We start from the raw sequence: 9,749 nt of genomic DNA on the forward strand, positions 1-9,749 counted from the left end.
TTAGGACAAGTATGTCGATAATAATTTTTTTTACCATCAGACGTTAACAAGGGCTTCAGAATCCTGTACGGTTCACTATGAAAAAAAAGCATAAAAATAAAATTTTTTTTATATTAGAAAACAAAAGCAGCTCTCCTGCATACGGCTGAACACCAAATGTCAGAAAATACTTGAACGCTCAAGGTAGATGGAATGAGTCCTGCGAAGCCTTGACCATCGCCTGCGTGAATTACCTCCCAAAAACCCTCCACAAGGGACTAGGTAGGATGCGGCTATTCTTAACCAGTCATGGATATCGAGACCGCATAAAAAAAAATATAGTGCCTGCAGGGGGTTAGTGCCATAAATGCACCATTGTGTATTGTTGGCATTACTAAGAGTGTTTGCAGTGTCCCTTCGGCCCCTAGCTGCACCCACTTTTTAGCTTTTTGCCTCCGATACCGCCTCCTTTTTTTCAGTCTTGCTATCCAACCTCCCTAGATTTTAATTCTTAGTGCAAATGCTGGGCTTTATCCAAGTTCCAAGAGATGCACTTCATCTCTTTTATTTTCTGGGTCTCCGCCTTGCTGTCCAACCACTCCAACTCCCTCCTTTCACTGTCATAAACGCCGAGGGAGCGAAAATGCCCCAGTGCTTCGCTTGCTAGCCTAAATGTCATAAATCCGAGAGTCAAATGAAAGGAAAGAGCATCCAAAGGAAAATCTGCAAAGAAACAACATCCAAACTACTAACAGCAAGGACGGGCCGGAAACGAATACGATTTCCCCTCGAGAGGCACATGGAACGGCCTTCATAGCAGAAATAAAGATTCCTAGAAGAAGGGGCGCCCCTCTTCACCCCTGCCAAAGGCTGGCACGCAGAACCTTCAGCGGCCCTAACCTGTGTATCCTTCTCGATCACGTGAAACAGCGCGGTTCCTCGCAGGGGGAGGGAAAAGATGACCAGCGTTGTATGTAAATTAGGATGTCCTGTGGGGAACTGTGATTCCCTCAAAGCTGTGTTGGTCTCTCCCACCACAACTCTAATATCACAGAAACCATAGCTTCCCGGAAGATTCTGACCAACAATCTCTCTTTTTCACATATACGACTTTAACTGTTTTCTAAATATATTTTAGGCTGGTTTGTTGTACATAAAAACAGTTAGGGATTCCTTTATTCTGTTAATTTTTTACCCTGTTCATGCAAACGTCAAGGCAATAGTTCTTACTCTTTATACAATGAGAAACGCCTGGTCTGACTATTCTCATAATACTTTGTAAAGATATGACATTTATTTTTAAATGTTAATGCTTTATTGATATCTTAGGAGACAACCAATGAGTGCATTAATATTCCTCTCCTAAAAAAACTCTTATTAACAAGGATATCAGCTGACCCACAATGATATAAACATCTGTATCAATAAAGCTTACATCATGTAACGAAATGTTTCAGATCAGAAATGCATAAATGCTGATATGATTTTAACACCAATCAAAAATGCACCATCAAAAAAATATCATTTCTTTTTAATATTAATACGAATTTTTTCACGGGACTAATCACAAACGTGAATTTTGAGAAAAATTATCTCTTAATGACCTCCGTTTTAAAGATGGAACCAGCCAGATTCTTCTGAATCTTAAAAGCAGAAGTTGTAAAAAAAAAAAAAAAAAAAGTTAACTACTAAAATTTAAGGGAGAAAACCTCTGTTCTTACTGATTCATCGATTTCCTTATATTAAGCCGCCAGAGCAACCACGGAAGGGATAGAGGTCATCACGAGGGGTTAGTCGAGGTTGTGGGGGAGGGGGGGGTTCTAAGGGAAGGAAAGGCGGGGGTGTTGGAAGGGTTAGCAACGAAATGTAATAATCGAGCGGTTGTTTGCTCGAATGGTTTTAGCTCATACTGGAGTGGTGCGTCTGATCTTGCAAATGAACTCGGTGTCTTGACAAAGCATTTCAAGGCCTTGGGATATTTTTGGTTTCTAATTATATAATCAATGTATATCGAATGTGCTGTACTTGATAATTACCCTGTTCAGTATTTTTGAGAGAGAGAGAGAGAGAGAGAGAGAGAGAGAGAGAGAGAGAGAGAGAGAGAGAGAGAGCTAGTTCTTACATCATAATCAATGTATATCGAATGTGCTGTACTTAATAATTACCCTGTTCAATATTGTTGAGAGAGAGAGAGAGAGAGAGAGAGAGAGAGAGAGAGAGAGAGAGAGAGAGAGAGAGAGAGCGGAATCATTACGAAATCGTTCCGTCAGACCAAAGCACTACTGCTAGCTCATTGCAAAGGAGCCATCCTTTGACAATTTGCAAGGTATTCTACATAAAAATGACACAAATTTAACTTGGTCATAACGGCGCTGGTCGCTCTTTTAAAAAATCGGAAATTAGAGCTTGTTAAAATAGTAAAGTTGTTACTATTTTGTTTCCTTATGCAAAGAATCAAAACGTATCGAGAAAAAGAAAATCGATTCACAAATCTTATATTAAGATGTAAGACCTTTTATTTGAAGGAGGATCCGCGTGCGTCGATAAAGCAATATTTACCATCGGATTGTATTTCAACGTACAGTATCGCAGAACTCTGTGAATCATTTGGCAGAAGAGATGGGATCCTTCTTGGGTGTCAATATAAAAAAAAAAATCTTCGAAGAGAAAAGGAGGTCCAGAATGTCTTCCTGGTTCATTGGTGACATTTTTGTCAACGTAAATGACGAAGGTGAAGTCAATAGCTTGGTGGAAAGTTCACTAAAAAAAAAAAAAAAAAAAAAAAAGTCTTTCGTCTCACGACGGAAAACTACATTAACAGGAGCCTTCCCTTCCTTGACGTAATCATGTAAGGACAAATGTCATTAGCCCATTTCTTCGAACAGCGTTCTTTACGTAGACTGAAGGTGTGTCCACACTACAGTAAAAAAATGTCACAAACACAGTCGACAACTCACCGCAAACACATCACAAACAAGCTGAATATCAGTCACCGACTTGTCGTCAGTTCTAACCAGTACTTCAAACGATTATCCAGAATTTGCCAAAGGTTCGTTCCCCACTTACGATCGTCGACTTGTTTCCAACCTGTTCGTGATATCTTCGCGACAGGTTGGTGATGTGTGTTGACGAGACGTCTTTACTGTAGTGTTGACGCACCCCAAGATCGTTCGAGAGATGAATGCGAGAGCGATGAATGCTGTGATCGCCTCGGGCCTAAAACAGGCAGCCGCCCCTCTCCGGAAGACGACTTGTCATTTATTGCAACACCTGGTTAGATACATGAGCTGGACCGTGTTCGGCATTCCTCAACAAGTAACGGCTTCGATGCCTACGCATCGATCCTTGCTTTTTAACGCATTTTTATCTATCTATTATCCTTTTAATAAATGACATCTCTTTCTTTCTGTATTCCCCTTTACTTTCTCTTACTTCCTAGTTAAGTTAAGTATATCTTAGTTTAACCAGACCACTGAGCTGATTAACAGCTCTCCTAGGGCTGGCCCGAAGGATTAGATTTATTTTACGTGGCTAAGAACCAGTTGGTTACCTAGCAACGGGACCAACAGCTTATTGTGGAATCCGAACCACATTATAGCGAGAAATGAATCTCTATCACCAGAATTAAATTCCTCTAATTCTTCATTGGCCGGTCGGAGAATCGAACGCTGGGCCAGCAGAGTGCTAGCTGAGAACGGTACCCACCCGTCCAATGAGGAACTCTTACTTCCTAATGAACACTAGATCTTTGGAAGATTGAACTTCAAGCAAATGGCCCCTGTGGGCTTGTTCCATATGAATATAATTCATCTTCTGAATAATAAGGGATAAAAAAGAAGGTCGATACATAAAACCATGATACATTTACAGAATGAAAATGGAAACAGGAATTTGAGTGTTTAAAGTTTTTTTTTTTTTTTACGATCGAGAGACTGAGAAGTATTATAAACAGAATCTCTCGTGATGAAAACAAATCGAAGCCTCAGCCAGAAGCCAGCAACAGAAACGGTGTCGAAAGGAAGCAGCAAATCCCTCCAACAGCACTGAATCGGGCTAACCCAGTAACCTGGCCATCGGCAATAGGGTATAAAAAAAAAACTGTAAACTGTCATGTTTCTCAAGGTACAACATTCGACCATTTTCCCCTAGAACACGACAGTCGACCATTATTCCAGGAATTGATAAATAATACAACGGTTTACATTGAGAAGCTCTAGCAAAAGACGCCCTATTTTTTTGCATTAACCTAATCCTCTTATCCTTAAGCGTATGATAAGACCTGGTCATAAAAGAAAGTAAATTTGAAATCATATTGCCAAATCTCCAATTTTATTACGAGCTGATCGTAAGAGAGAGAGAGAGAGAGAGGCCCTGGTGGTACAGGGGCAGTTAACATCTAATACGTTCATAGATTCTGTAAACGCTGTTTAGGACGTAGGTTAGCACTCCCAGAGACATAATTACATTCTGAATCGATTCATCGTTTCCACAGTATGAAAGTACCTAGTGTGTATATGTATAGAATATACAGTATATGCATATATGTGTGTGTGTTTTGTGTATACATACATATACATACATACATATATGGATAGATATATAGATAGTTCAGTTCAGTTCATCTTTATTTCATAAGACGAGAAAGTTGCTGAATTGGACATATACAATCTAATACAGATAGATAGAGAGATAGATAGATAGATAGATAGATAGACAGATAGATAGATAGATAGATAACAAAAACAAAAGCGTGTATGCACGTGGACAATAAAATTAAGAAACTTCGGGTCTGTTCAACATTTAGATGGGTGACCGCCAAAAAATACTGGAGCATTACGACTGAAGTCCCTTGTACACCCTTGAGACAAAGAGTGGGGTTAGCAACCTCATCCTAAACGATAGTGAAAAAATGGAAGGGGTAGTACTGTACCTCCTAGGGATACCATCTACAGTATCTCTTACTTTGACTTCGTACTCTTCAACTTCCCAGAAAATCGTGGCACACCTGTGGTTTTATTTCACCACTTTTTCATATTTGCCTTCAGCCTTTTTATATATTTGTTTTTTTCTTCATTTTCTGCAATAATGTCTGCTTTTCTTTTCCTCGACGGCAGACAAGGTATATTTACGGTGTTTTGGTCAAATTCATATTTTGGTGAATCAGATCACTCTGAGGGGACTTTACCGTTAGTTGCAGAACAAGGGTCAGTTGTCATATCGGAAAACAATAACTGTGAAAGCAAATCCCCATCACTCGGTAAAGAATTTGCATTGCATATTTTGGGTCAAGGCTACTGGGAATCTGGTTCCATTTCACACCCCTTCACTCGCAAAGAATTTGCATTGCATATTTTAGGTCAAGGCTATTGGAAATCGGGTTCCATTTCACACCCCTTCAATCGTAAAGAATTTCCATTGCATATTTTGGGTCAAGGCTACTGGAAATGGGGTTCCATTTCACAACCAACTGACACACTAGAACCTGAAGGAGAATATGCTAGCTTGGATGCAAGCAGTCAAGAGTCATTGTGAGGGGCCATCGACGAGCGTGTCAGAAGAACTTCAGTCTGCGGAAGTGGATGAAGGATATTCATATGACCAGAAATCAGAAAGTAGCTGAATTGGACATATGGAATCTAATATAATGTGTACTTAAGGACCAACAAGCTTTGGAAGAAATTACTACGTAGGTGGCTGAGACAAACAGAAAATCTAGGTCCAAATATAAACTTTTTTTAACAGAAGGGTCGCTTGCTGGTGTCAGACTCTATCCATCCCACCGAATGATGCAGAATGCAATAGAAACCCGAAAAATACCGAAACAAGAATATGAATCGGTTCCCAGTTGTATCAAAGGATGTAGAATTGGCTAAAACGGATACATTTTCTGAAAAATACTCTCCTATGGAGACATAGCCATCAGATTCAGAAGAATTCGAGCTTGACAAGGAAATGGCGTCCCTTAGACAGAAACCAGTTTGACAAAGAAATGTAGTCACTCGGAGAGGTCTTTTCAATGGGTACTGACGGGATGCAAAAGTATATAAACAAACTTAATAAAGGAACATGAAATTTGACAAGAGACAGAGGTACTTAGAAAATAAGGAAGATTCTTCATCAGGAACAGAAGGATTTCAATGGCAAAGCGAAGGAATCTGGAAAGGAAAAAGGGGCTTCCAGGAACTAAAGAAAGGCTAACGTTGAGGAAGTGATGACAATCAATGGGATAGCATTTGAATTCACCAGAGAAGCAAAAGCTTTTAAAGAAATGCAAAAATTGCATGGATATGACACTGAGACTAATAAAGACGAGGAGAACTTTCGTACGATTGGAAATACTTTCTTGGTAAAGAGAGGCTCTCGACAAGGACACTGAGATGCTTAGAAAGCTACAAAGGACGCTGAAGAGGAAACCGTCAATGACGGAAGAGAGGAGATCAATATGAATGAACAGTCGTTCCAAGAAGAACAATTTGTTTTGGAGGATGAAAATGTGTCATGTGAAAACGAGGCGCATTTCCTCTCTAAGGATTCCAAAAGTGGAAATGAATCATTAATGGTCCACCTCTAAGGAAGAATGTTTTTATCTTTAAACTGCAATACGACAGTGAGAAGATAAGCTGTCGGAAACCCTTAGTTTTGAACAGGACAACATTATCCACTGAAAACACGGAACTAACTGAAACTGAGCTCAAGCGCAACTAATCATCCTACAGCGCTCTTCTCTCTCTCTCTCTCTCTCTCTCTCTCTCTCTCTCTCTCTCTCTCTCTCTCTCTCTCTCTCCTCATCTCTTATCTTTCTCCCCTCTTCTTTACTCTTTTCCGCTGTAGAGTTTTTCCACCAGATGGAATCTTTTCTTTTTTCTACAAAAAAAAATGGCAACCTCAAGCGTAGCATTAAAACCAGTAAGTTTATGGTATTGTGCAAGAATAATGGCAACTTCCGGCGTGTCGTAACCCGTAGTAAGTTAATGTCATCGTTTGTACGAAGAGATTGGAAGCCTCCATCATGGAATAAAATCCCTTTAAGTTAATGCCATTGTCCCCCTCCCCCCCAAAAAATGTACGGCATGGCATTAAACCCCTTAGTTTGGCCCTTTGTTTAAAATAAATCGCAGAAAGTTAATGCCACTGTACTGACAAAAACGGCAATCTCCGCTACGGCGTAAAAACCAGTAAGTTATGGCAAGGACTGGCACGACGTAAAACCCTATAAGTTAATGCCATTGTACTGAACATTTTTGTAACCTCTGGCATGGCATAAAAACCCGTAAGTTAATAACATTATACTGAAAAGACGTCAGCCTCTTGTAAGGCGTATAAAAACCTGGAAGTTATTGCCACTGTGCAAAAGAAATTTGGCAACGTCTGAGGGGCGTAAAATGCAATTGTACCTTAAAAAAGGGGTGGGGAGCAACTTCTCGCCTGGTGTGTAAACATGTAAGTTAATGCCATTGTACTAAAAAAAAAAAGGAAACAATAATGTACTGTGACAACCTGAAAGTTAATGTAGTTAATGTTATTATACTTAAAAAAAAAACAACCTCTGGCGTGTTGCACGGAAAAAAAAAAAAAATCTGGCGTGCTTTATAAACCTGTAAGTAAAGGGATCTTCAGCATGGGACATAGCACACTGGGGGGAAGCTACAGTAGGTTTCTGCCCTGTGCGGACTTGGTCTTTTGGACTGCTCCACCGGAGTTGCTGAAGGGTGGACTTCTGAAAGAATACAGCTGGATGTCCTGCTATTGGCTCACTTGGGTTGCCTTCCTTGAGAGGGCAAAGCGTCTGTGGTAATTTTGAAGAATTTGGTTGGTGAAACCTTGGGAATCGTTTTGTATGGTGGATGCAAATGTGTCCAGGAGAAATTTGTCTATGGTTTAAAGTTCTGCATTACTGTTCTTAGCAGTGATTGCACTCTTTATCTTTACCAAGCCCGCTAAAATATCTGCCAAAATAAACTGTGAAATGAGCTGTTCAACGCATGTTAGGAACACCTCAAAAAGGCTCATCAAAAACAGCAACCCCGACTAGGGATTACGCAGAGAAGAAGAAGAAGAAGAAGAAGAAGAAGAAGAAGAAGAAGAAGAAGAAGAAGAAGAAGAAGAAGAAGGTCAGTCCCAAGCCCGGATAGCACTTTCTTTTTTCAGTCTTGCTGTCCAACACCTCTAACCATTACTTCTTATTGCAACTGTGGGGTTCTCCCCAGTTCCACCTTTCGATCTTTGTACTTCGCCTCATTTATTTTCTGGATATCTTTACCTTGCTGTCCAAGGACTCCAACCCCTTCTTTTCACTGCCTTCAGCGCTGAATGGCTGAAAGTGCCCCACTGCTTGGCTTGACAGCCTAAATGGCATAAGATCAATGAATCAAGATACAAGCACCTAAAGGATGCTAATTAAAAACAGCGACCCCACTGGGGATTAAAGTAAGAAGTATCGCACTGCTTTCTTAACAGCGATTGTGCCTTTTATCTTTCCCAATCCCGAGCAGGGAGAATTGGGGTCAAGAAAGGGCACCCGTCCGTTAAATATCTGCCGAAGTCAATTATGAGATCAGCCGTTCGATGAGCGTTAGAAACAGCTGGAAGAGGCTCTGAAAAACAGCGACCCAGGCTAGGGATCAAGCTGGGAAGGAGAAGAAAATAACTCAAATAAGAAGAACAAGAAGCTTCACATCTTCCTCTTAATTTCTTCTTCTTCTTAATTTAATCTGTAGTCCGCAGTCGCCGTTTACTTAATCCAGCTGTTTCTATCTTGAATGCCTCATTTCATGATTTGTTTTGGCAGATGTCTGAAGGGCGGATGCACTTCCTGACTCAAATCCTCCCCATCTTTCCCGAGTTCATTTTGTGCCTCAGTTGTAAAAAGAAACCCGTTTTATTTTTCGCTCCTTTGATGTTGTACACTGCTATGTAAAATTCAAACAAGTTAGGTTCTTTTTCTCTTTTAAACCCAAGTGATTTCCTTCGTAAATAATGCTTAAGCAGTATGACAACCTTCCGCTGAAAATTGTGAACGTCGACGGAAAAGAGAGAGAGAGAGAGAGAGAGAGAGAGACGTGTCACCACTGCAGGAGCAATAGTCACTTCCTCTTTATTGTTGCAATTATAGTTCTTCTATTCCAACAGCAGCAGCAGCAGCAGCAGCAGCAGCAGCAGCAGCAGCAGTAACAACAACAACAACAACACGGCAACAAAAACAGCGATAATAGTAAGTGGAAAAGTACGAACAAATCCAGCTGTGTACTGGAGTCAAAATATTTACATTAAACAAGAGAGGTTCTTCAACAGCGAGAGAGTCTGCCGGACACACGAGATGGGTGTGTCCCCCTCACCTCATCTCCACTCATTACTCCCGCTCTCATTTGCGTCCTTCGAAACTTTTCCTCATTCTCTCTTTCCTCATACCGTTTATGAGTGTGTGTGTGACTGTGTTTGCGTGTTTATGGGCGCGTGCATTCGTGCATTTACTATTTTTGAACTAATACTATGCAGAACTTCAGTGCAACCAGCTCGACACTATTTGGAAGATAAGTAAAACAGCGGGGAAAGGTGACTATGATTTTGGCATAATGTCATCGACTCTAGCTGCTTGAAATTTGTGTTTGCCCACTACAGACTCTCTCTCTCTCTCTCTCTCTCTCTCTCTCTCTCTCTCTCTCTCTCTCTCTCTCTCTCTCTCTCTCTCTGTTTTCTAGCACTACATTTAAGCTGTAGAATTATTCATTATGGCAACACAAGTTTGGAGGATGGTTACAAAATCTTGCCCA

This window comes from Macrobrachium rosenbergii, chromosome 19, assembly GCF_040412425.1.
Source record: "Macrobrachium rosenbergii isolate ZJJX-2024 chromosome 19, ASM4041242v1, whole genome shotgun sequence".
In the NCBI taxonomy this organism is placed as follows: Eukaryota; Metazoa; Arthropoda; class Malacostraca; order Decapoda; family Palaemonidae; genus Macrobrachium; species Macrobrachium rosenbergii.